The sequence below is a fragment of the Zootermopsis nevadensis genome, unplaced genomic scaffold (assembly GCF_977971745.1).
Source record: "Zootermopsis nevadensis isolate Lab colony 2312 unplaced genomic scaffold, Znev_1.0 Znev_ptg000019l, whole genome shotgun sequence".
Lineage (NCBI taxonomy): Eukaryota > Metazoa > Arthropoda > Insecta > Blattodea > Termopsidae > Zootermopsis > Zootermopsis nevadensis.
Window position 1 is genome coordinate 5,157,981 of NW_028259151.1, and position 26,311 is coordinate 5,184,291.

Below are 26,311 nucleotides of genomic sequence, written 5' to 3' on the forward strand. Positions count from 1 at the left end.
TTTCCTAGTTGCCAGCACCAGGTGAATGGCGGTTGCTTCCAGTTGCTGCAGACCCGAGACCGGCACAGGGTAGTGATCAATGCCCCTGCGGACAAGGATCGCTGTGCCGCCCCCCAGCGTCGGGCGGTCCGTACGGTGGCAAACGTAGTTCGCGAACCTCAAGGTCCGACCCGACGTGAGGTGCGTCTCGTTCAGGAGGCAAACATCGACTCCGTAGTCACCGAGGAACTGCTCCAGCTCCAGCTTCCTGCCGCGAACACCGTCGGCGTTCCAGTAAGCCAGCCGCAAGGCTTTACCACCGTGTCCTCTAGGCCGTGCAGTCATTGTCGGCCATGAAGAGGAGAACGGTTTTGAGGAGGGCTCGCGGACGAGACCCGCCGGGTGGGAGGGAGTGGATCGCGGCGAGGAGACGGCGCGTCAACTCGATGCAGACCCGTGGTGAGAGGGTCTCCAGGATATCTGCGATCTCCTGGAGCGGTGACTGACCCTTGGGTGGGGTGGGGTCAGTCTTCTTGGGAGCAGGTGCGGGCTTGTTGGGAACAGGTGCAGTGGGATTTGCCACCGGCACCGCAGGACGAGCGGGCTTGGCACGGCCGCCCTTGGAGACAGCCTGCCGCTCAGTCCGTGCAATGGCGCTAAATGGCGTTGGGGCGGAGTTCCCCATGGCCGCAGCTTTGACGACGCGGCCACCACGGACCACGTGGTTCCACCCAGGGCCCAAGTTCTCCTGGTCTAGAGAAGGCTTAGCTGGCGCCGATTTGGGCGCTGGCAGGCGCGTGGAGACGCCGTCCTTTCTGCCGCGATCCCCTTTCGCACGCTGCGCAGCGGCCGCCTTGGCTTCCTTCCACTTTCTGCAACCTCTATAGTTCGCAGTGTGGTTGCCCCCGCAGCTGCAGCACTTAAGCTGCTGCTTGGGGGTGGCACACGACCCGGATGGGTGAGCGTCCCCGCAGGCCACGCACCTAGGTGCATAACCGCAGTTCCGCTGCGTGTGCCCGAAGCGTTGGCACCGCTTGCACTGCATGGGCCCCTTCGGTGCGACGTACGTCTCCACCTTGACCCGCAGACCGCAGATCTCGGTAAGGGAACGCACTTTCGCGACGTCGGGGCCCCGTGCTACCGACACTATAAAGTGTGGCGTAAGGGGACGGTCACCGTCCTGGTCCATGGCCCGGCGCGTTGATCGGAGTTGCAGGACACCCTGCACAGTAATGTGCATGGCGGCCAGCTCCTCGCGTATCTCGGCCTCGGGCATGCGCACGCCCAGGTGTTTAATCACCAGGCGCACGCACCGATCCTCGGGGAGGGAGAATGTGTGAAAACTCACACCCTCGCCCTCACCGAGGGAACGCAGGACCCTGACGGTGGCCCGGAATCCGTCGGCGGTCTCAGGCACAAGAGTCAGGTTTTCTCCCTTCATCTGCGCCACGATCCCGCAGGCCGACTCCGCGCGAATCCTCTGCAGGAAACCGCGTACGTCCTTCACCCCAGACACGTACACCGGGGTTTTGTTACGGCGCTCCCCCGGAGCCGTTTTGTCCACTTGAGCGTGGGAAGAAGAAGCGGCGTCAGATGACACGCCAGTGAGCGGCCCGGACAGGTCCCCGGAAGCCCGGGGAGACCTGCGCCCATGTGCCTCCTCCATCGAGGAAGCGGGTCCCGGCTGGGAGCCGGGTCCCTTGGCTGAGGGCTTCACTGTCCCGCTTGGCGGTTTCAGCGCGGCGGGGTGAGCGGGGGGAGGTCCGCGGGACGACTTCACGTCCCTCACTCCTTTAACCTCTTGCGAGGCCCCGGCTTTAGTGGGGAGCGGTGCCGAGGAATCCACCCCAGCAGTCGCCCCTTTAACCGGTCGCCCGGCCACTACCCCGGTGTACGCCGCGCTGACCTCAGCATAACTGCCGAGTTGCCGGCCACACGAGGTGGCTTGTTCGCCCGTGGGAGCGTTGGTGTAGGTTGCTGTTGCTGCCGCCGCCGAGCCATCGGGCCGATGGACTTTCGCCGGTGCCGGCAGAGGAGTGGACCCGGCTCCGGACAGTGGCCCGGGCGCCGGGCGCCTAGATGCGGGTTCCGTCGAACCGCCCGAGTTGGACAAGTCCAACTCGTTGGCCTTCCTCTTGCCAGCGTTGGCTCGAGTAGGCCCTCCGACCACGGCTACGGCTGTTGCTGTTGCTGCTGCTGCTGCCGCCCGCTGTCGCTGCTTTTCGGCGTCGATGGCGTCCAGAAGCTGCTTCCGCACCTGCTGGAGCAGCTCAGGGAGGTGGGCCTTCAGAAAGGCCAGGTCACCTCCGTCCATACCTCGCCGAGCGCTGAGAGTGTTGAACCAGACAATTCTCTCGACCAGTGCCGAAAAGTGAGATCCAATCCTCGAATATCTATCTATCTATCAACAAGCCAGCCTATCCAGCCTCATCTATCACCTATCCAGCCTATCGTGTCTCACACGGTCTCTTACGTGCCGTCTTGTATAAGCCGAGGTGCGTGAAGCAACACGTAAGGCAGATACCGAGACGGGCAGGGACACGGTCGGCCACACAGAACGCTGCATAGGCCGGTTGTGCAGAAACCGAGGCAGTCAGCAATCGGAAAGGATCGAGGCCGAGACCGGCAGAGACAGGGTGGGGCATTCGCCGAGGTAGGCATCCATCTCTTGGTGGGAGTTTTGAAAAAAATTTCAAATTTTCGAAAAATCAAAAAACGCTGGAAATTATCTGAAAAGCGCACGAAACCAAAAATTTTTGAAATTTTTAAAAAAATTTTGAAATTGGAATTTTTCAAAATTTTTTGGTTTTGTGCGCTTTTTCGACAATTTCCAGCGTTTTTTGATTTTTCGAAAATTTTGAAAAAATTTCAAAATTTAATTCAAATTTCATCCCACCTGATGCCATGCAGTACAGATCGCCGTCGGACTGTCTGATGTAGTGTCTCTGACGAACGCGGTCTGTGTCTCACACGGTCTCTTACGTGCCGTCTTGTATAAGCCGAGGTGCGTGAAGCAACACGTAAGGCAGATACCGAGACGGGCAGGGACACGGTCGGCCACACAGAACGCTGCATAGGCCGGTTGTGCAGAAAACGAGGCAGTCAGCAATCAGAAAGGATCGAGGCCGAGACCGGCAGAGACAGGGTGAGGCATTCGCCGAGGTAGGCATCCATCTCTTGGTGGGAGTTTTGAAAAAAATTTCAAATTTTCGAAAAATCTAAAAACGCTGGAAATTATCTGAAAAGCGCACGAAACCAAAATTTTTTGAAATTTTTGGAAAAAAATTTGAAATTGGAATTTTTCAAAAATTTTTGGTTTTGTGCGCTTTTTGGACAATTTCCAGCGTTTTTTGATTTTTCGAAAATTTTGAAAAAATTTCAAAATTTCGTTCAAATTTCATCCCACCTGATGCCATGCAGGACAGATCGCCGTCGGACTGTCTGATGTAGTGTCTCTGACGAACGCGGTCTGTGTCTCACACGGTCTCTTACGTGCCGTCTTGTATAAGCCGAGGTGCGCGATGCAACACGTAAGGCAGATACCGAGACGGGCAGAGACACGGTCGGCCACACAGAACGCTGCATAGGCCGGTTGTGCAGAAACCGAGGCAGTCAGCAATCGGAGAGGATCGAGGCCGAGTCCGGCAGACACAGGGTGAGGCATTCGCCGAGGTAGGCATCCATCTCTTGGTGGGAGTTTTGAAAAAAATTTCAAATTTTCGAAAAATCAAAAAACGCTGGAAATTATCTGAAAAGCGCACGAAACCAAAAATTTTTGAAATTTTTGGAAAAAATTTTGAAAGTGGAATTTTTCAAAAATTGTTGGTTTTGTGCGCTTTTTGGACAATTTCCAGCGTTTTTTGATTTTTCGAAAATTTTGAAAAAATTTCAAAATTTCTTTCAAATTTCATCCCACCTGATGCCATGCAGGACAGATCGCCGTCGGACTGTCTGATGTAGTGTCTCTGACGAACGCGGTCTGTGTCTCACACGGTCTCTTACGTGCCGTCTTGTATAAGCCGAGGTACGTGAAGCAACACGTAAGGCAGATACCGAGACGGGCAGGGACACGGTCGGCCACACAGAACGCTGCATAGGCCGGTTGTGCAGAAACCGAGGCAGTCAGCAATCGGAAAGGATCGAGGCCGAGACCGGCAGAGACAGGGTGAGGCATTCGCCGAGGTAGGCATCCATCTCTTGGTGGGAGTTTTGAAAAAAATTTCAAATTTTCGAAAAATCAAAAAACGCTGGAAATTATCTGAAAAGCGCACGAAACCAAAAATTTTTGAAATTTTTGGAAAAAATTTTGAAAGTGGAATTTTTCAAAAATTGTTGGTTTTGTGCGCTTTTTGGACAATTTCCAGCGTTTTTTGATTTTTCAAAAATTTTGAAAAAATTTCAAAATTTCTTTCACCCCACCTGATGCCATGCAGGACAGATCGCCGTCGGACTGTCTGATGTAGTGTCTCTGACGAACGCGGTCTGTGCCTCACACGGTCTCTTACGTGCCGTCTTCTATAAGCCGAGGTGCGTGATGAACACGTAAGGCAGATACCGAGACGGGCAGGGACACGGTCGGCCACACAGAACGCTGCATAGGCCGGTTGTGCAGAAACCGAGGCAGTCAGCAATCGGAGAGGATCGAGGCCGAGTCCGGCAGACACAGGGTGAGGCATTCGCCGAGGTAGGCATCCATCTCTTGGTGGAAGTTTTGAAAATAATTTCAAATTTTCGAAAAATCAAAAAACGCTGGAAATTATCTGAAAAGCGCACGAAACCAAAAATTTTTGAAATTTTTGGAAAAAATTTTGAAAGTGGAATTTTTCAAAAATTGTTGGTTTTGTGCGCTTTTTGGACAATTTCCAACGTTTTTTGATTTTTCGAAAATTTTGAAAAAATTTCAAAATTTCTTTCAAATTTCATCCCACCTGATGCCATGCAGGACAGATCGCCGTCGGACTGTCTGATGTAGTGTCTCTGACGAACGCGGTCTGTGCCTCACACGGTCTCTTACGGTCTTCTATAAGCCGAGGTGCGTGATGCAACACGTAAGGCAGATACCGAGACGGGCAGGGACACGGTCGGCTACACAGAACGCTGCATAGGCCGGTTGTGCAGAAATCGAGGCAGTCAGCAATCATAGAGGATCGAGGCCGAGTCCGGCAGACACAGGGTGAGGCATTCGCCGAGGTAGGCATGCATCTCTTGCTGGGAGTTTAAAAAATTTCAAATTTTCGAAAAATCAAAAAACGCTGGAAATTATCTGAAAAGCGCACAAAACCATAAAATTTCGAAATTTCTAAAAAAAATTTTGAAAGTGGAATTTTTCAAAATTTATTGGTTTTGTGCGCTTTTTGGACAATTTCCAGCGTTATTTGATTTTTCAAAAATTTTGAAAAAATTTCAAACTTTATTCACGCCACCTGATGCCATGCAGGACAGATCGCCGTCGGACTGTCTGATGTAGTGTCTCTGACGAACGCGGTCTGTGCCTCACACGGTCTCTTACGTGCCGTCTTCTATAAGCCGAGGTGCGTGATGCAACACGTAAGGCAGATACCGAGACGGGCAGGGACACGGACGGCCACACAGAACGCTGCATAGGTCGGTTGTGCAGAAACCGAGGCAGTCAGCAATCGGAGAGGATCGAGGCCAAGTCCGGCAGACAGGGTGAGGCATTCGCCTGGTAGGCATGCATCTCTTGGTGGGAGTTTTGAAAAAAATGTCAAATTTTCGAAAAATTAAAAAACGCTGGAAATTATCTGAAAAGCGCTCGAAACCAAAAATTTTTGGAAAAAATTTTGAAATTGGAATTTTTTAAAAAAATTTGGTTTTGTGCGCTTTTTGGACAATTTCCAGCGTTTTTTGATTTTTCGAAAATTTTGAAAAAATTTCAAAATTTCTTTCAAATTTCATCCCACCTGATGCCATGCAGGACAGATCGCCGTCGGACTGTCTGATTTAGTGTCTCTGACGAACGCGGTCTGTGCCTCACACGGTCTCTTACGTGCCGTCTTCTATAAGCCGAGGTGCGTGATGCAACACGTAAGGCAGATACCGAGACGGGCAGGGACACGGTCGGCCACACAGAACGCTGCATAGGCCGGTTGTGCAGAAACCGAGGCAGTCAGCAATCGGAGAGGATCGAGGCCGAGTCCGGCAGACACAGGATGAGGCATTCGCCGAGGTAGGCATGCATCTCTTGGTGGGAGTTTTGAAAAAAATTTCAAATTTTCGAAAAATCAAAAAACGCTGGAAATTATCTGAAAAGCGCACGAAACCAAAAATTTTTGAAATTTTTGGAAAAAAATTTAAAAGTGGAATTTTTCAAAAAATTTTGGTTTTGTGCGCTTTTTCGACAATTTCCAGCGTTTCTTGATTTTTCGAAAATTTTGAAAAAATTTCAAACTTCATTCACCCCACCTGATGCCATGCAGGACAGATCGCCGTCGGACTGTCTGATGTAGTGTCTCTGACGAACGCGGTCTGTGCCTCACACGGTCTCTTACGTGCCGTCTTCTACAAGCCGAGGTGCGTGATGCAACACGTAAGGCAGATACCGAGACGGGCAGGGACACGGTCGGCCACACAGAACGCTGCATAGGCCGGTTGTGCAGAAACCGAGGCAGTCAGCAATCGGAGAGGATCGAGGCCGAGTCCGGCAGACACAGGGTGAGGCATTCGCCAAGGTAGGCCTGCATCTCTTGGTGGGAATTTTGAAAAAAATTTCAAATTTTCGAAAAATCAAAAAATGCTGGAAATTTTCTGAAAAGCGAACGAAACCAAAAATTTTTGAAATTTTTGGAAAAAATTTTGAAAGTGGAATTTTTCAAAATTTTTTGGTTTTGTGCGCTTTTTGGACAATTTCCAGCGTTTTTTGATTTTTCAAAAATTTTGAAAAAATTTCAAACTTCATTCACCCCACCTGATGCCATGCAGGACAGATCGCCGTCGGACTGTCTGATGTAGTGTCTCTGACGAACGCGGTCTGTGTCTCACACGGTCTCTTACGTGCCGTCTTGTATAAGCCGAGGTGCGTGATGCAACACGTAAGTCAGATACCGAGACGGTCAGGGACACGGTCGGCCACACAGAACGCTGCATAGGCCGGTTGTGCAGACACCGAGGCAGTCGGCAATCGGAAAGTATCGAGGCCGAGTCCGGCAGAGACAGGGTGAGGCATTCGCCGAGGTTGCCATGCATCTCTTGGTGAGAGTATTGAAAAAAATTTCAAAATTTTCGAAAAAATCAAAAAACGCTGGAAATTATCTGAAAAGCGCACGAAACCAAAAATTTTTGAAATTTTTGGAAAAAATTTTGAAAGTGGAATTTTTCAAAAATTGTTGGTTTTGTGCGCTTTTTCGACAATTTCCAGCGTTTCTTGATTTTTCGAAAATTTTGAAAAAATTTCAAAATTTCTTTCAAATTTCATCCCACCTGATGCCATGCAGGACAGATCGCCGTCGGACTGTCTGATGTAGTGTCTCTGACGAACGCGGTCTGTGTCTCACACGGTCTCTTACGTGCCGTCTTGTATAAGCCGAGGTGCGTGAAGCAACACGTAAGGCAGATACCGAGACGGGCAGGGACACGGTCGGCCACACAGAACGCTGCATAGGCCGGTTGTGCAGAAACCGAGGCAGTCAGCAATCGGAAAGGATCGAGGCCGAGACCGGCAGAGACAGGATGAGGCATTCGCCGAGGTAGGCATCCATCTCTTGGTGGGAGTTTTGAAAAAAATTTCAAATTTTCGAAAAATCAAAAAACGCTGGAAATTATCTGAAAAGCGCACGAAACCAAAATTTTTTGAAATTTTTGGAAAAAATTTTGAAAGTGGAATTTTTCAAAGTAATTTGGTTTTGTGTGGTTTTTGGACAATTTCCAGCGGTTTTTGATTTTTCGAAAATTTTGAAAAAAATTCAAAATTTCTTTCATATTTCACCCCACCTGATGCCATGCAGGACAGATCGCTGTCGGACTGTCTGATGTACTGTGTCTCTGACGAAGGCGCACAAAACCAAAAATTTTTGAAGAAAAATTTGAAAGTGAAAGTGCAGCTCCTGGTCTTTTCAGAGTCGGCACGTCATAGACGGTGTCAGGCACGGGCCGCGTTCGTCAGAGGCACAGCATATCAGAAACAGTCCGACAGATACCGGTTCTGGAAGTCATCAGGTACGAAGAATTTTGAAAGAAGTCAGTGAATGCCTCATCCTGTCTCTGCCGGACTCGGGCACTATCTCACCCGGTTGCTGGCTGCCTCGGTATCTGCAACAACCGGCCACTGCAGGAGTCGGTGTGTGGCCGACCGTGATTCTGCCCGTCTCGGATCAGTGAGCGGTGACAGATTAGATCAGGCGACAGGATTCGGTGGTGGAGAGATGACTGTCTGCGTCTGGAGGTCAGCGCGGCGTATACCGGGGTAGTGGCCAGGCGTCCGGATAAAGGGGCGACTGCTGCGGTGGATTCCTCAGCACATCTCCCCACTAAATTTGGGGCCCTGAAAGAGGGAAAGCGAGCGAGAGACGAGATGTCGTTCCGCACACCTCCTCCCTCTCACCCCGCTGCGCTGGAACCGCCGAGCGTTCCAGTCAAGCCCACAGCCGAGGGACCCGACTCCCTGCCGGGACCCCCTTCCTCGACGGAGGAGGAACTTGGGCGGAGGTCTAACCGGGCTTCCGGTGACCTGTCCGAGCCTCTGACTGGCATGTCGTCTGACGCCGCTTCGTCTTCCCACGCCCAAGTGGAGAAACCGGCTCCTGGGGAGCGCCGGAACAAAACCCCGGTGTAAGTCTCCGGGATGAAGAACATTCGCGGCTTCCTACAGAGGATTCGTGCGGAGTCGGCCTGCGGGATCGTTTCTCAGATGAAGTGTGACCTCGTGACGATGGTGCCCGATGCCGCCGACGGATTCCGGGCCACTGTCAGGGTCCAGCGATCCCTCGGTGAGGGCGTGGGTGTGAGTTTTCACACATTCTCCCTCCCCCAGGATCGGTGCGTGCGCCTGTTAATTAAAAACTTGGGCGTACGCATGCTCGAGGTCGAGTTCCGCGAGGAGCTGCCCGCCATGCACATTCACGTGCAGGGGATGATGCAACTCCGATCTAGGCGCCGGGTCACGGACCAGGACAGTGACCGTCCCCTCACGCAGCACTTTATAGTGTCGGTAGCACGGGGCCCCGACGTGGCGAAGGTGCGTGCTCTAACCGAGATCTGCGGTCTGCGGGTCAAGGTGGAGACGTACGTCGCACCGAAGGGGCCCATGCAGTGCAAGCGGTGCAGAACTGCGGCTACGCACCCAGATGCTTGGCCTGCGGGGACGCCCACCCATCCCGGTCGTGTGTCACCTCCAAGCAGCAGCTTAAGTGCTGCAGCTGCGGGGGCAACCACACTGCTAACTACAGAGGTTGCAGCAAGCGGAAGGAAGCGAAGGCGGCCGCTGCAAAGTGTGCGAGAGGGGAACGCGGCCGAAAGGACGGCGTCTTCACGCGTCTGCTAGTGCCCTCATCGGCGCCAGCTAAGCCTTCTCCGGAACAGGAGATTCTGAGCTCTGGCTGGAACCACGTGGTCCGTGGTGTCCGCGTCGTCAAGGCCAAGGCTGTGAAGAACCCCGCCAAAACACCGTCCGGCGCTATTGTACTGACTGAGCGGCAGTATGTCTCTAAGCCCGCTCATCCTGTAGTGCCTGTGGCGAATCCCGCCGCACCCACTCCCAAAAACACTGGAGCCCCACCTAAGGGTCAGTCCCCGCTCCAGGTCATCTCAGATCTCCTGGAGAACCTCCCGATCCAGGGCTGTGTCGAGTTGACACGCCGTCTTCTCGCCGCGGCCCCCTTCCTTCCAACCAGGGAGGCCTGTCCGCGAGCCGTCCTCAAAACCGTTATCCTCTTCGTAGCCGAGTATGACTGCGCGGCCTAGGAGACACGGAGGTAAGGCCTTGCGGCTGGCTTACTGGAACGCCGACGGTGTTCGCGGCAGGAAGCTGGAGCTGGAACAGTTCCTCGGTGACCACGGAGTCGACGTTTGCCTCCTGAACGAGACTCACCTCACGTCGGGTCGGGCCTTGAGATTCGCGAACTATGTTAGCCACCGGACATATCGCCCGGCGCAGGGAGGAGGTACGGCGATCCTTGTCCGCAGGGGAATAGATTATTACCTCGTACCGGTCTCGGGTCTGCAGCAACTGGAAGCAACCGCCATTCACCTGGTGCTGGCAACCAAGAAAGTCAAGCTCGTGGCGGCATACCTCTCGCCCTCGCGGCCCTGGATTGAGTCGGACTTGACCGAGTGCCTGAGCGGGGGTGTCCGGGTCCTATTGGCTGGTGACCTCAACGCGAAACACACCTACTGATTTTCTAGGCTGATCTCTGTGAGGGGCTCGCTCTTGCGGGATTACGACAACAGAAATTCCTGCTTGATCTACGGGCCGGACTCCCCAACCACGGTTTCTTACACTTATAACGAAACCCCCGATGTTCTTGATATTTTCCTCATCAAGGACTTCGTCCTACCGGTGCATCTGATTATCTGCCCCGCACTCAGCTCAGATCACCAGCCCGTTCTCATCGACACCACGTGCCGATCATCCTTTCAAAACCTACCTGACCGCCCGGACTTCGAGTGAATGGACTGGGGTGCATTCCAGGCTTGCCTCGAAAGCAGACTCCCGGGGAATCCCGTGGTAAACGACGAGGAGGCAATCGATAAGTGCGTCGAGGAGCTGATCAGAGCCAACCTGGAAGCCACAGCGACGTCCGATCCCAAGCTTCGACCCCGCGTAGACAGGCGACCGCCTCTGCCCGCTAGTATTCAGGATGAAATACGCCTGAAAAACTGGCTGAGGAGGAGGTGGCAGGTCACGAGGGACCCCGCTCTCTAGGCCCAGATCAACCGACTTCAGAGGTCGGTGACCTATCAGCTCAACGAGTGGCGGAACGAACAGTGGAGCGACACGCTGGAATCCTTGGACTGCGAGGACCAGTCGCTTTGGAAGATGACCAAGCGAGTGATGCGAATCCCCACTCCGTCGCCCCCTTTGCTAGTGCCGGGAGGAATGGCTCTCTCGAACTCCGAGAAGCCCTGGCCGAAAACCTTGAGGTCCAGTTCCAGCCGGTGGACCCGGCTGTTATTGACATGGTTAACGAGGCGATTGGAGCATACGCGTATGCCCCCGCAAGTTAACCAGTCCCTCGGAGGTCATTCAGGCCATCAAGGGACCCAAGGTTGGCAAGGCTCCGGGCCCCAACGGTATACCAAACAGGGTCCTGAGACATCTCCCACGACGCGCGGTAACCTTTCTCACGAAAGTGTTCAACGCGGTCCTCCGCAGGCAGCATTTCCCCTCGGCATGGAAACACGCTCGCGTGGTGTCCAGTCTGAAACCGACGCTGCCTTCTTCCTATAGACCCATCAGTCTTCTTGACACGGTCGGCAAGCTCTGCGAGAAGATCCTATTAACAAGGGTCCTTCACGAGGTGAGCGAACACGGGCTGCTGTGCGATGAGCAGTTTGGGTTTCGACCCAGACACAGCACGTCGATGCAGCTGGCTCGCCTCGTCGAAATGGTCAACAGAATCTCTGACGAGAGGCGGCTAACCGGCGCGGTCTTCCTGGACGTGGTCAAAGCCATTGGCACAGTCTGGGTCGAAGGCCTCCTATACAAACTGACCGTCCTTAACTTCCCGTCGTACCTGGTGAAAACATCTCTTCCTACCTCGCTGGCCGGACATTCCAAACGTCATTCCAATCGCCCACGTCCACACGTCGTGCCATGCGGGCCGGAGTTGTGCAGGGCGGACTTCTCTCCCCTGTGCTCTTCAGTATCTACGTCAACGACATACCCACACCGTTCAGCCACGTCGAGTTAGCGCAGTACGCGGATGACACGGCTCTCGTAGCCACGTCCCGTAGCCCAACGCTTCTCGTCGGGTATCTCGAGACTTACCTCAGTAGACTGGAGGATTGCTATCAACGTCTCGAAGAGCACCGTGTTTCTCTTCGTTACGGCGAGAAGACGCATCCAAAAGCCTAGAGCAGTGCTGTTTCTCGGACAGCCGATTCAATGGGCCAAAACAGCGCGGTATCTCGGGCCACCTTTGACGCCGGGCTTACTTGGTCGGCGCACGTCAACCAGGTGGGAAAGAAGGCGGCGCAACGATTAGGTGTGCTAGGCCCGCTCCTTAATAGGATAAGTGGCCTTTCCATGAGGAAAGGTGAGCTGCTGTATAAGCAGCTCATCCGTCCCATGATGGATTACACATGCCCGATCTGGAGGTCAGCTGCCACGTCAGGAAGCTGCAAGTGCTGCAATCCAAGTGTCTTCGCATTGCTACTAACGCGCCTTTGTACGTTAGTAACAGGCAAATACACGAGGATTTGGGGATCCCGCTCTTTGCCGACCACACCAGAGCACTGACTGAGAGATTTGAATCGAAGTTAGCTGGTGTGGGGAACCACTTAGTCCGGCAACTCGGGAGGCACTCGTGCCGAACGAGTGCTGTCAGAGGTCACATAAGGGCAACTGAGGATGACTAATGTTCAGCAGGCCAGCCGAGGTTGTCCCCAAAAGACGGCGCAACGAGTGGTCAGACAACTCGGCTACCCTGACAGATTTTCCGTGATTTTCGTCAGTTGTAAGGCGAATTCCAGGGTATAATGTAATAGGGGAATGGCACGCCATCTTCCCGATCACGGAGGCCTTCAGCTGAAGTGATCTCCCCCCCAAGCCGCAGAGGCCTTCAGCCGAAATGGCCCCTCCCTCTCTGGGTTAAAACCTCAGAGAACCAACCAACCAACCAAATTCTTTGGACAAGTTGCCTGACAGGCCAACCTCCCATCAGCAGCAACAGACCCTAGTTTGAATGGTCGATGCTTCCGCCGCGACGGAACCCTGGTAGCGTTAGCAAAATATCCGTTTTTAGTAATAACGCTCTTTACCATTTCCAGCAATGCGTTTCGTATGCAGGAATGTTGTTATCTAGCAAGATACGATGCTTGCGCTTGCGCAGGACCCCGTCCTTAGTTAGATTTTTTGGTTGGTTGGTTGATTGCAGGACTCGGTGTGTGGCCGACTGCGTCTTTACCGTCTCGGTCTCTGCCTAACGTGGTGTTTGCAGCACATGGGCTTTTCAGAGACGTCATGTCAGAGATCGTGTCAGGCACAGATCGCGGTCGTCACAGTCAAATTACATCAGAAACACTCCGATAGAGACCGGTTCTGCAAGACATCAGGTGGGGAGAATTTTGAAAGAAATTTTGAAAAATTTACAAATTTTAGAAAAATCAAAATATGCTGGAAATTATCCAAAAAGCGCAAAATACAAAGAATTTTTGAAATATTTCAATTTCAAAATTCTTTCAAATATTTAAAAAAATTGGTTGTGTGCGCTTTTCAGACAAATTCCATCATTTTTTAATTTTTCGAAAATTTTTAACTTTTTTTCAAAACACTCCCTAAGAGATGCATGCTAGTGTCAGTGAATCGTACATCCTGTCACTGTCGGATTCGGCTATCTCACTCAGTTGCTGACTGCTTCGGTATCTACAACAACCGGCCTCTGCAGGACTCGGTATGTGGCCGACCGTCTTTCTGACCGTATCGGTCTCTGCCTTTCGTGGTGTCTGCAGCACCTGGGCTATTCAGAGATGGCACATTAGTCACCGTGTCAGGCACGTACCGCGTTCGTCAGAGACACTGAACATCAGAAACAGGCCGACAGAGAACGGTTCTGCAAGGAATCAGGTGGAGAGAATTTTGAAAAATTTGATAATTTTCGAAAAATCAAAATATGCTGTAAATTAACAAAGAATCGCACATATCAAATATATTTTGAAAAATTATAAATTCAAATTTTTTAAATATTTCAAAAATTTCAGTACAATATTTATGATATAATGGAGTATGAATTTTATTGAATAACACCACAGGAAATATATACACATAAATAAAGCACATTTGAAGTGGTCGTGGCCGAATTCACGGTGCTCCACCTTGCGACTTTCGTGCCTCCGTGTGGCTTTACTGAAATATTTGATATAATGCAATATGAATTTTATGAACCTACACGTGGCATGACATCCATTCAAAATTTCAGCAATTTCTGACCATCCTTTCAATATTCGTGAAATTAGTACGCATGACTCCGATTTCTGCTGACTCAGCATACCCTGTCCTGGTTGGGTTAGGTTAGGTTAGGTTAGTGGGTACATGCTCAGATAGAGCTGCGCAGTGGCGTAACGCAAGTGGTCCCGGAGTGGTCAAAGTGTGATCGTCATTATATTTTACGTAAATTAATATAGACTTTTATCAGAATTCTTGGAATTTCGAAATTAATATAGTGCGAATGTCACATGTAATTGTAGTTGTTGTAGGAACATAAGAATTTTGCACTGGTTACCTGTTGTCGTCGTGAACGGACCTGTCACATTTCACGCAGGCATGTTGGTTAGTACGCAGGCTTCTGTTGTCGACACACAAATAATCGCTTATATATGTGCTCTTATTTAACACTTAATTCAGAATTTACAACCATCACATTCTTCTTCATGGTAAATATAGAAATACTTAAGCAATGGTGGGTTTGATCATATGCGGGTCGGCTATTTTGAATTCATTTAAGTTTGTTCGGTATAATTTAATTTGGAAAAGTTTCGTTTTGTGTTAGGTTGGGTTAATTTAGGTTAGGTTATTTTAGGTTGGGTTAGGTTAGGTTAGGTTCGGTTTAGTTAAGGGTAAGCTAAGGGTAGGTTATATAATGTTGTTTTAGGATGGGTTGTGTTTTACTGAAGAATTTGAATCGTGTTCATCGGTTGGTCATTGGAATGTCCTGGAGAAGTGCTGGAGAATCATGGAGAATTCCAGGAACATTTCTGAAGATATCCTGGAAAAGTCCTAGAGTAGTGTTGGAGAAACCCTGGAGACGTAATTCGGAAATTTCGTGTCATGGAGTATTGCTGGAGAAATCCTGGAGAATTTCAGGAGAAATCCTGGAGACGCCCTGGTAGGTTTTTTGGAAATCCTTAAGAATTGGTGCGTTTGATCCTATGCGGGTCGGCTATTTTGAATTCATTTATGTTTGTTTGGTATAAGTTAATTTGGATAAGTTGCGTTTTGTGTTAGGTTGGGTTGGGTTAGGTTAGGTTAGGTTAGGTTGGGTTAAGTTATTTTAGGTGCGGTTTAGTTAAGGGTAAGCTAAGAGTAGGTTATATAATGTTGTTTTACGATGGGTTGTGTTGTCCTGGAGAATTTGGATCGTGCTCATCGGATGGTCGTGGGAATGTCCTGGAGAAGTGCTGGAGATTCCTGGAGAATTCCAGGAAAATTTCTGGATAAATCCTGGAAAAGTCCTAGAGTAGTGTTGGAGAAGTCCTGGAGACGCTATTTTGAATTCATTTAAGTTTGATTGGTATAAGTTACTTTGGATAGGTTGCGTTTTGTATTAGGTTGAGTTAGGTTAGGTTAGGTTGGGATTAGGTAAGGGTAGGTTATATAATGTTGTCTTACGATGGGTTGTATTGTCCTGGAGAATATGAATCGTGTTCATCGGGTGGTCGTGGGAATGTGCTGGAGATTCCTGGAGAATTCGAGGAAAATTTCTGGAGAAATCCTGGAAAAGTCCTAGAGTAGTGCTGAAGAAGTCCTGGAGATGTAATTCGGAATTTGTTTGTCATTGAGTATTGCTCGAGAAATCCTGGAGAATTCTAGGAGATGTCCTGGTAGGTTATTTGGATATCCTTAAGCGGTGGTGGGTTTGATGCTATGCGGGTCGGCTATTTTGAAATCATTTACGTTTGTTTGGTATAAGTTACTTTGGATAAGTTGCGTTTTGTGTTAAGTTGGGTTAGGTTAGGTTAGGTTAGGTTGGGTTAGGTTTGGTTAGGTTCGGTTTAGTTAAGGGTAAGCTAAGGGTAGGTTATATAATGTTGTTTTACGATGGATTGTGTTGTCCTGGATAACTTGAATCGTGTTCAACGGGTGGTCGTGAGAATGTCCTGGAGAAGTGCTGGAGAATCCTAAAGAATTCCAGGAAACGTTCTGGAGAAATCCTGGAAAAGTCGTAGAGTAGTGTTGGAGAAGTCCTTGAGACGAAATTCGGAAATGTTTTGTCATGGAGTATTGGAGAAATCCTGGAGAATTCCAGGATAAATCCTGGAGAAGTCCTCGAAGGTTATTTGGATATCCTTAAGCGGTGGTGGGTTTGATGATATGAGGGTCGGCCATTTTGAATTCATTTAAGTTTGATTGGTATAAGTTTCTTTGGATAGGTTGCGTTTTGTGTTAGGTTGAGTTAGGTTAGGTTAGGTTAGGTTAGGTTATGTTAGGTTAGGTTCGGTTTAGTTGAGGGTAGGTTATATAATGTTGTTTTACGATGGGTTGTGTTGTCCTGCAGAATTTGAAATGTGTTCATTGAGTTTTCGTGGGAATGTCCTGGAGAAGTGCTGGTGAATGCTGAAGAATTCCAGGTAAATTTCTGGACAAATCCTGGAAAAGTTCTAGAGTAGTGTTGGAGAAGTCCTGGACACGTAATTCAGAATTTGTTTGTCATGGAGTGTTACTGGAGAAATCCTGGAGAATTCCAGGAGAAATCCTGGGGAAGTCCTGGAAGGTTATTTGGAAATCCTTACGCAGTGATGGGTTTTATCCTATGCGGGTCGGGTATTTTGAATTCATTTAAGTTTGTTTGGTATAAGTTAAATATGATGTTATTGAATATTTCATTGTGGAAATATATTATGTTGCCAAACGATGAAGAATTTATTAAAATATTTATTTAATTTTATATTGCAATACATGTAATTACTACAGTGACCCCATTCATCGTTATAAAGAATAAATGCTTTCAAATTACATAGGTTCAACTTCTGAAAATTAGCGATATCTGTGTATGATTTACATGTTACTAACTCGTACAAACGTCTTTATTGGGCACACGTGACATTGAAATGTCCTTTCACTTAAGTCGTATGTCTCAATGTGACGAACCGCACATATTCTTGAACGTTATGTTGGATTGGTGTTTCACTTTCTTCTATTCTCACACGTCACTGAGAAAACATCCGTACACTGTGTTTCACTGTAGGTAGCACACGTTAATATCTGATTGAACGGTGGTAATTAATCTTGTTAATGGTCCTAAGAACTCTATTTCTAGAGCACAAAGTTACGTTGATACCGACAGACCGAAATCAAATATTTCCAACTGTAGTTAATGGCGACTATTCAATCGGGACCAGTCGACTGTTCCAAGACAGAATCAGTACTGACTGACTTCTGATTGGTCCACGATGTCATTCGAAGGTATCGATTTCTTTCCATTGAGGTCATCACAGAAGGCACGTCTTTTCTTTGGTTCCGTATTTTTCCGGTAGACTGCGTCTTTGTGTTTGTACGTCGTGTCCTCGAGTAAATGTGAGGCAATATTTTCGATATATTTTGTTGACATTTGACACCAATATGTTACCTCAAGTTTGACGTGCGCCCCGAATTCCGCGCCCACCAAGCATTGCAATTAATGTACCAGAGATTTATATTCAGTTCTTTTTGTGAAGCGATTTATATTAATAAATGACGTACTATCATTCACGTAAGTTTATTCCGATTCTTTCGTTACATGATACTCATTTATAGTGAGTTAGACTGGGTCATCGTTACGCATGAATGCGCTACTTATTTGCGTCAACATCTACAATGCATCAATCTTGCAAGAAACAATTCTTGTGGAAACATTATGTAATTTTAGTCGTGTTATGATGTATTACACGCATATAAGCACTAATTTTGTTATATGGGGATTGTGTGAGCGCATTTTATCGTAATTGGTAAGTGGTCGTGGCCACTTTGCGCATCCTCCACCTCACGACTTTGATGCCTTCCTGCGAATTTATAAAAAGCGGTAAGACATAATATAGTATGAATATCATTAACCTAACTGTGGCATGACGACCATACAAAATTTCAATAATATCTGAGCATTCATTCGCTTTTTCCTAAATTCGTGCGCAGGAAGCCATTTTGCACTCATCCAGATTACCCCGTTTAGGTTGGTTTGGGTTAGGTTATGTTAGGTTAGTGGGGCAACGCAGACGTTGTTGTGCAGTGCAGTCGTATGACGTGCGCAAGTGAGGGCACCTTGAGCTCGTTATGTTTAATTGTACATTATTAAACACTCAAAAATTCGATTCCGTCACTTTAAAAAGAATATTATATTCTGGGCTTCACTTTCATACCTAATTTAAACTTTTAACAAGGATATTATATTGGACACATACTTTCAGTAATTGCATGTACACATATCACTTATCACTTAAATATGATGTTACTGAATATCTCATTGTGGAAATATATTACGTTGCCACACGAAGAAGAATTTATTAAAATATTTATTTAATTTTATATTACACTACATGTAATTACTACAGTGACCCCATTAATCGTTATAAAGAATAAATGTTTTCAAATTACATAGGTTCAACTTCTGCAGATTCGCGACATCTGTATATGATTTACGTGTTACTAACTCGTACAAATGTCTTTACTGGGCACACATTACATGCAAATGTCCTTTCACAGATGTCGTATGTCTCAATGTGACGAACTGCACATAATCTTGCATGTTATGTTGGACTGGTGTTTCACTTGTTTCTATTCTCACACGTCACCGAGAAGACATCCTTACACTGAGATTCACTGTAGGTAGCACCCGTTAATATCTGATTGAACGGTGGTAATTAGTCTTGTTAATGGTACCGAAGAACTCTATTTCTAGAGCACAAAGTTACGTTGATACCGACAGACCGAAATCAAATAATTCCAACCGTAGTTTATTGGCGACTATTCAATCTGGATCAGCTGACTGTTCTTAGACAGAATCAGTGCTGACTGACTTCTGATTGGTCCTCGATGTCATTCGAAAGTATTGATTTCTTTCCATTGAAGTCATCACAGATGACACGCCTTATCTTTGGTTCCGTTTTTTTCCGGTAGAATGGGTCTATGTGTTTGTACGTCGTGTCCTCCAGTAAATATGAGGCAATATTTTCGATTTATTTTGTTGACATTTGACATAGGACATCAATATCTTACCACAAGTTTGACGTGCGCCCCTAATTCCGCGGCCACTAAGCATTGCTAGTAATGAACCAGAGGTTTAAAGAAAGGATGGTCGGAAGTTAACGAAATTTTGTATGGACATCATGCCACATGTAGGTTAATTAAATACATATTCTATTATATCATAACAATTGTAATAAAGTAACACGAGAATGCGACATATTCGGGAGGTGGGCTTAAGTGAAATCGGCCACGTCCAATATGTAAGAAACATAAAATTAACTTAACTACGCGGACAAGTGCAGTTCACACTAAGTAAATCGTGTGTATACGTGATTATATACATGTTGGAACACATATACATACAGAAGTATATTTTTTTACTAATGAAATATACCTCAAATTCGGCACAACGGCCCCGGCAGATACATACGTAGCGATTCGCTTACAGAATCAATCATACGTAAATGCATATGCTACGAACGATCGTAAATAAGTGGAAGTGAATGATTTTGCGTCAATTAGCAATTTAATGTCGGCCTCAAACAATTTTACAAAGTATTTGGAATAGTTAAATACGCTAGTATCATTCAATTTGTCTCATTTTGAGCTCATTTGCGTTTTGTTTTTACGGGGTCTTGTGCGCGTAATGGCTGCTACACGCCTACAAACAGTCGACAAACAATGTTTGCAAACAGTTTATCGACTGTATTTTGCTTTCCACTTGAAACCGGAAAAAAAGAAACACCGAATATTAGCTTGGAGAACGATATTTGGTTTCAAAATGTTTTCCGCCAGTGTGTTCGGGTGTGTAGGAGCATTAAATAAAAAAAACTTGTTGCTTGATAACATCACGTGGCTTACGCCAAAGAGAGTCAAGTGTAATGTCATCGCGTTGTAAAACGTTTCCCCATGAAATTCATTTTGTAATTTCATCCACCGTCACTTCGTTCTCTGACACTAACTGTAAGTGCAGTTTACGAACACACAACACTTTGAAAATACATTCTGACTGTGGCCAATTCCAAAATTGTTCGACAATTGATACTTTCAATTCTAAAGGGTTTTGACGACGGTAGTTTACACTTAAAATTATTCATTGTCAGGACTTTTTCCATCGTCTGTTCTTTAAAATCACGACGTTTCGGAGGCTGGTTCTGTCTCCGTCTTCAGGTGAGAGGTACCTACTCTGTTGGGTCCCTTATTAGTTGAGTAGGTACCTCTCACCTGAAGACGGAGACAGAACCAGCCTCCGAAACGTCGTGATTTTAAAGAACAGACGATGGAAAAAGTCCTGACAAAGAATAATTTTAAATGGATACTTTGCTGCATCATTTAATATCGGTATATGTCCACTTTTGTGTCAGGTTTGTTTAGTTTTTTTCAACTTACGTTATGTTTCCGTTGCGTCTACTGAGAAATAAGACTAATGTTGCAACGTTGAATATGTTCATGCCAAAATGACTCAAGTGCAAGATTCAACATTCGTGCCTCTTCATTTAAACTGTAGTCAAACGACGCACTCAGTTTTATTAAAAAACAGTTTATCAATCTCCTACTCACCCCTCCCATGCGATGACCTCGAAGATACTGGTCTTCTTAGCACATGGAGACCGCACGCATAAGAACAAAGACTGCAGACCAACCAAGTTCTCACAACAGCAAATTATGAACGACACAAGCAAACAGTCAAACTGGGCACCGGAACAGCATTCAGCAAAAGGCATACGTAAGAAACAGATGAGTCTTCACAGCCAATATGTCTTTTTAAGAAATGTAGACTATTTCACGAGAATAAAATGCACTTCACTTGGCTTGTAAATCTTAATTTGTGGCAATAGCATTAAAGAATCTATACACATCGTTTGTATCAACTAAACTGACAACAATCTATTATTCTTAACAAATTTCTTTACTGTAGTAATGACCTTGAAATTTTCATCCAAAATAAGGACATAACGTGTTAAAACCTTTCATCTTGCGTATCATGTCATTAAATATGATTTATAATTAGGATCGCACCGCAAATTTAATATTCAAAGTAAAATGTTTCGTAAACCAACTTCACAACTCTCCTTTAATGTTGACAATGGACCCGCGAAAATCTCTCACTGCTTATGGAAGTCACAATCACACGCCACGTGTCGACTCCAGAGCCCCTATCGTCAACTTCAATAACGGCGAACCCACAGGCTTATATCCTACGGCCACAACATGCTACGAGCGACTGTGACACTGCACAGAACCAGCGAGCAATTGAGGGGAACGCGCATCGTAAACACTGACACCGCGCACAGTTACGGGAATGGTCTGAAGATGAATAGGTCTCCGATTTAAGAAGTTTCAAAACGTCGCCGTGTAGAAAAAATATCTAACCTGAAGATTTCTGTCTTCTGGGTTGTTGCGCTGTGTAGTCTGGTAAATGTTAACCAACATTTCAGAGGCCATACTGCCTCCGTCATCAGGGCGATGATTCGTTGGTAAACATCTACCATACTACACGGCGCAACAACCCAGAAGACAGAAATCTTCATACTCATCGCTCTGATTATGGAGGCAGTATGACCTCTGAATCGTTGGTAAACGTCGACCAGACTACACAGCGCAACAACCCAGAATACAGATATCTTCATACTCGCCGCTGTCAAAAGCTCAAATATTACAATATCACACCTGTCTTTAGGGCATTTATCCGATCGAGATACGCTTTTCATTTCATCATAACACATTTTAATTTCATCCATCCCTCATCCTACCGATGTTCACTATTTCGCTAATCTTTTACGTGTGTATGACCTACTAACTTATTTTAATCGATCTTGTTTGAGAATGGTCCCCACCACAGTTATATGATCCTACTCCACTTTCTTTACAGGGTGTTCAAAAAAAATGTTATTTAAAACACACGACTGGCTCATTAAATCGACGAATGAATAACGATCCCAAGGTCGGAAGCTGGAGCTACAGAGTTTTAACAGCCAATAACAAAGTACTTAATGACAAGGCAATCCAACGTAAAGGACAAGTTGTAACCTAAAACTTCACAGGCCTTTATACGTGCGTGCGTGTGAAAATACGGTTAATGCAATTATTTATGCAGCTTCTTAGAAAGGGCCATGCATGTTTCGATCCTAGTGGGTCTCCTTCAGTGACATTTACTGATTATAAGAACGTGAACAGGAAGTTCTTCAAAACCTTCATTTGTGCGACTTCCTTCGTGCCACATTTTTTAGTGTTCTGTCTGACGACAGGTCCATATGAACAGGATCCTTCCATCCTTTTCTCGGACTGAGACCTGTTCATATACGTTCTTGGCAGATGATCCAGAAGTGGTTTGCCATTGCCTTCTTCTGTGTGTGAATGGAGTAATTGTTGGGATGCCATGGAGAAACCGGGGAAGCCACCTGAGGAAAACACCGTGTTGCCTAGACCACGGCCTTGCCCAACACAAGTTATAAATTCGGGCACCGCCGGGAATCGAATCCGAGACCCCAGGATTACATGGCCAGCGTTCTAACCGCTAGACCACCGTGCTACATACTAAAATAAAATTTCCAAAACTTCACACCAGTAAAGTCGTCATTCGCAGATGACTGTCTTCTGGGTTGTTGCGCTTTGTAGTCTGGTAGAAGTTCAACGACGTTTCAGAGGTCCTTGCTGCCTCCATCATCACCATCATTATTTATACGAAGCACTATCCAGAAACAGAAGCACAGTTTACATTTTCATAAGCCCGTGTTACGTTGTCAAAGCTTGCGTCTCTTTTGATTACCGACATCCCAGTCTGGCGCGCGCGGTCAGAAGGGCACTGAACACAAATATCCAGCCCTCGCATGGTACGCGTATCAAATATCGCTCGCTGCATGTCTTTTACGGCCATATGTATGCATGAATGTGGGAGGTGTTCGTATAACACATTCTCTAGCCACGAGATGTCCAGATGAATACTGAAGCTGTAAAACTTTCGATTGAAAGAACACATTTCTAGGCTCGTTCAGAATGAAAAGTTTCAAAAATTATCCTGATGGCTTCTCCGTGTTTCCCTGTCTCTTTGTCCACAAATCGACAATATAATATGTATTTTAATTAAAATGATATTGGCAAATTAGAGACATTTTAGTCTTAGCTAATGCGAAGGTTTCGATAGCAAGTGGACAGATATGAGATTTCTGCCCCAAACCAAATTTTGTGTTTTGTATTATTGTTTTTCTGCGTCATCTCAGCTCGAGAAACATTAGACTGACTTCGGTAATATATATATGCATAATGGAGATCCCATTTCATCCACATTGGTACGCCATGCATGAATATTTTAGCTTGTTATATACAAAACTTGACAAACTCTGAAACCTTTTATCCCATAATCCTTCATTTAAACCAAAATCTCTATAAAAAACTGTTCAAAACATATTCAATATTCTAGTCATAATACAAGCGGGGTTGATTCTCGTATTTCAAATACAAAACATCCCATGCTGTTGCACCAGTGCTACCAACTAGCATTTCCTGAGTAGTCAATACAAAAGAGAAGGCATTGCTGTATCTGGGAGATCACGGGCTCAAATCTCACCTTGGAGAAGTGCTGTCCTGAGGTTCACATGGTTTCTTCCGACCATTCAGGCAAATATTGGAATAGCAATTTAAACTAGGCTAAAATGCTTCTATCTATATCTTCAATAATTCATTATTCATTAATAGGATCTTCCGGAATACTATAATTCGAAACGAATTTCAGTATCAGCCTTTCATTCACGGACAGAACACCGCTTAGCTCTCTGAGAAAATCAATACTGACAGACTATGAAGTGCATCCCCTCCACATTGATATGCAGGCATTCAATACGTGATGCGCGCGGGGATATAAAGCTCTCTGCAATCGAGCGTCGGAAGCAATAGTTCAGTGCTCTATCCGGTAGGTTGCGTCAGAGTTTGCATTCAGCATGTCCTTGGGTGTCTACGTAGAACATTGTTCGATATATGAAGTTGAATATGCACGCCATCTCGCTGTTTTCGATTGTAATATTGTTATACGTACGTCGTGTTCCTCGCGTGCCAATTGTGGTAAATAATTTCTGACAAATTTCCAATTTAGAATCCAGATTGGGCATTCAATTGTTGACGGGATCTAACAACATTCAGTTACGTATATTTAAAGAATGTGTATTTAGTTGTGATGAATTCTATGGGCAAGATATTACGTGCGAGTTTGCAGCGATCTTGATTTCAAAATCTCACTCTCTGTTATTTCACCATAAATATTCATTTGGTTGAATTTTGTAAATTTAGACGTATCGTTGGGTAATTCAAACATGTAGACACTTTCAGGAAATATGGGTAAATGTGTACACATAAATAAAGCACATTTGAAGTGGTCGTGGCCGATTTCACGGTGCTCCACCTCCCGACTTTGGTGCCTCCGTGTGGCTTTACTGAAATATTTATGATATAATGCAATATGAATTTTATTAACCTACACGTGGCATGACGTCCATTCAAAATTTCAGCAATTTCTGAGCATCTTTTCAATATTCGTGAAATTGGTGCGCATGATTCCGATTTCTGCTGACTCAGCATACCCCGTCCTGGTTGGGTTGGGTTAGGTTAGGTTAGGTTAGTGGGTACATGCGCAGATAGAGCTGCGCAGTGGCATAACGCAAGTGGTCCCGCAGTGGTTAAAGTGTGATCGTCATTATATTTTACGTAAAATTGAAAATAAACTTTTATCAGAATTCTTGGAATTTCGAAATTAATATAGTGAGAATATCACATGTAATTGTAGTTGATGTAGGGACATCAGAATTTTGCACCGGTTACCTGTTGTTGTGAACGGCCCTATCACATTTCACGCAGGCATGTTGGTTGGTACGCAGGCTTCTGTTGTCGACACACAAATAATCACTCATATATATGCTTTATTTAACACTTAATTCAGAAATTACAACCATCACATTCTTCGTCATGGAAAATGTAGATATATGCATAATTTTTAGTTTTGCACGCTCATAGCTGCCGTGTTTCAAGGAAGTCTTGATTGATGAGTTACAAATGAATACACACGACTTCATCTTGCTTACGTCACTGAAAACATGACCTACTTCACTCAATTTCATTGTTTGCTGCACACTGAAATTTCCGACGTAACGCATGATATTAGCCTTTCCAAAGATCTGTGTTCCTTGATCTCCCCAAGTGTCTCTAATACGATCATCCGGAATACTATAATTCGAAACGAATTTCAGTACCAGCCTTTCACTCACGGGCAGAACATCGCTTAGCTCTCTGAGAAAGTCAATACCGACAGACTATGACGTGCAGCCCCCTCCACCTTGATATGCTGGCACTCAAGACGTGATGCGCGCGGGTAATAGAGCTCTCTGCAATCGAGCGTAGTAAGTTATAGTTCAGTGTTCCATCCGGTAGGTTGCGTCAGAGTTTGGATTGAGCATGTCCTTGGGTGTCTACGTTGAACATTGTTCGATGTATGAAGTTGAATATGCACGCCATCTCGCTGTTCTCGATTGTAATATTGTTTTACGTACGTCGTGTTCCTCGCGTGCCAAATGTGGTAAATAATTTCTGACAAATTTTCTATTTAGAATCCAGATTGGGCATTCAATTGCTGACGGGATCTAACAACATTCAGTTAGGTATATTTTAAGAATGTGTATTTAATTGTGATGAATTCTATGCGCAAGGTATTACGTGCGAGTTTGCCGCGATCTTGATTTCCAAATCTCACTCTCTGTTATTTCACCATAAAAATTCAATTGGTTGAATTATGTAAATTTAGACGTATCGTTGGGTAATTCAAACATGTAGACACTTTCATAAAATATGGGCAAATATGTGTACACATAAATAAAGCATATTTGAAGTGGTCGTGGCCGATTTCACGGTGCTCCACCTCGCGACTTTGGTGCCTCCGTGTGGCTTTACTGAAATATTTATGATATGATGCAATATGAATTTTATTAACCTACACGTGGCATGACGTCCATTCAAAATTTCAGCAATTTCTGAGCATCTTTTCAATATTCGTCAAATTGGTGCGCATGATTCCGATTTCTGCTGACTCAGCATACCCCGTCCTGGTTGGGTTGGATTAGGTTAGGTTAGGTTAGTGGGTACATGCGCAGATAGAGCTGCGCAGTGGCGTAACGCAAGTGGTCCCGCAGTGGTTAAAGTGTGATCGTCATTATATTTTACGTAAAATTGAAAATAAACTTTTATCAGAATTCTTGGAATTTCGAAATTAATATAGTGAGAATATCACATGTAATTATAGTT

General features: G+C 46.1%; 1 long non-coding RNA gene across 1 annotated transcript in view; it reads right to left on the reverse strand.

The window, feature by feature from the left end:
* Nucleotides 1-21,483, reverse strand: part of LOC147873369 (uncharacterized) — a 37,615-nt gene extending 16,132 nt beyond the window's left edge. Inside the window, exon 1 of the long non-coding RNA XR_015535864.1 lies at nt 20,588-21,483. This is a non-coding gene — a long non-coding RNA (uncharacterized LOC147873369). The remainder of the gene's footprint in view (nt 1-20,587) is intronic.
* Between the last annotated feature and the right edge of the window lie 4,828 nt (nt 21,484-26,311).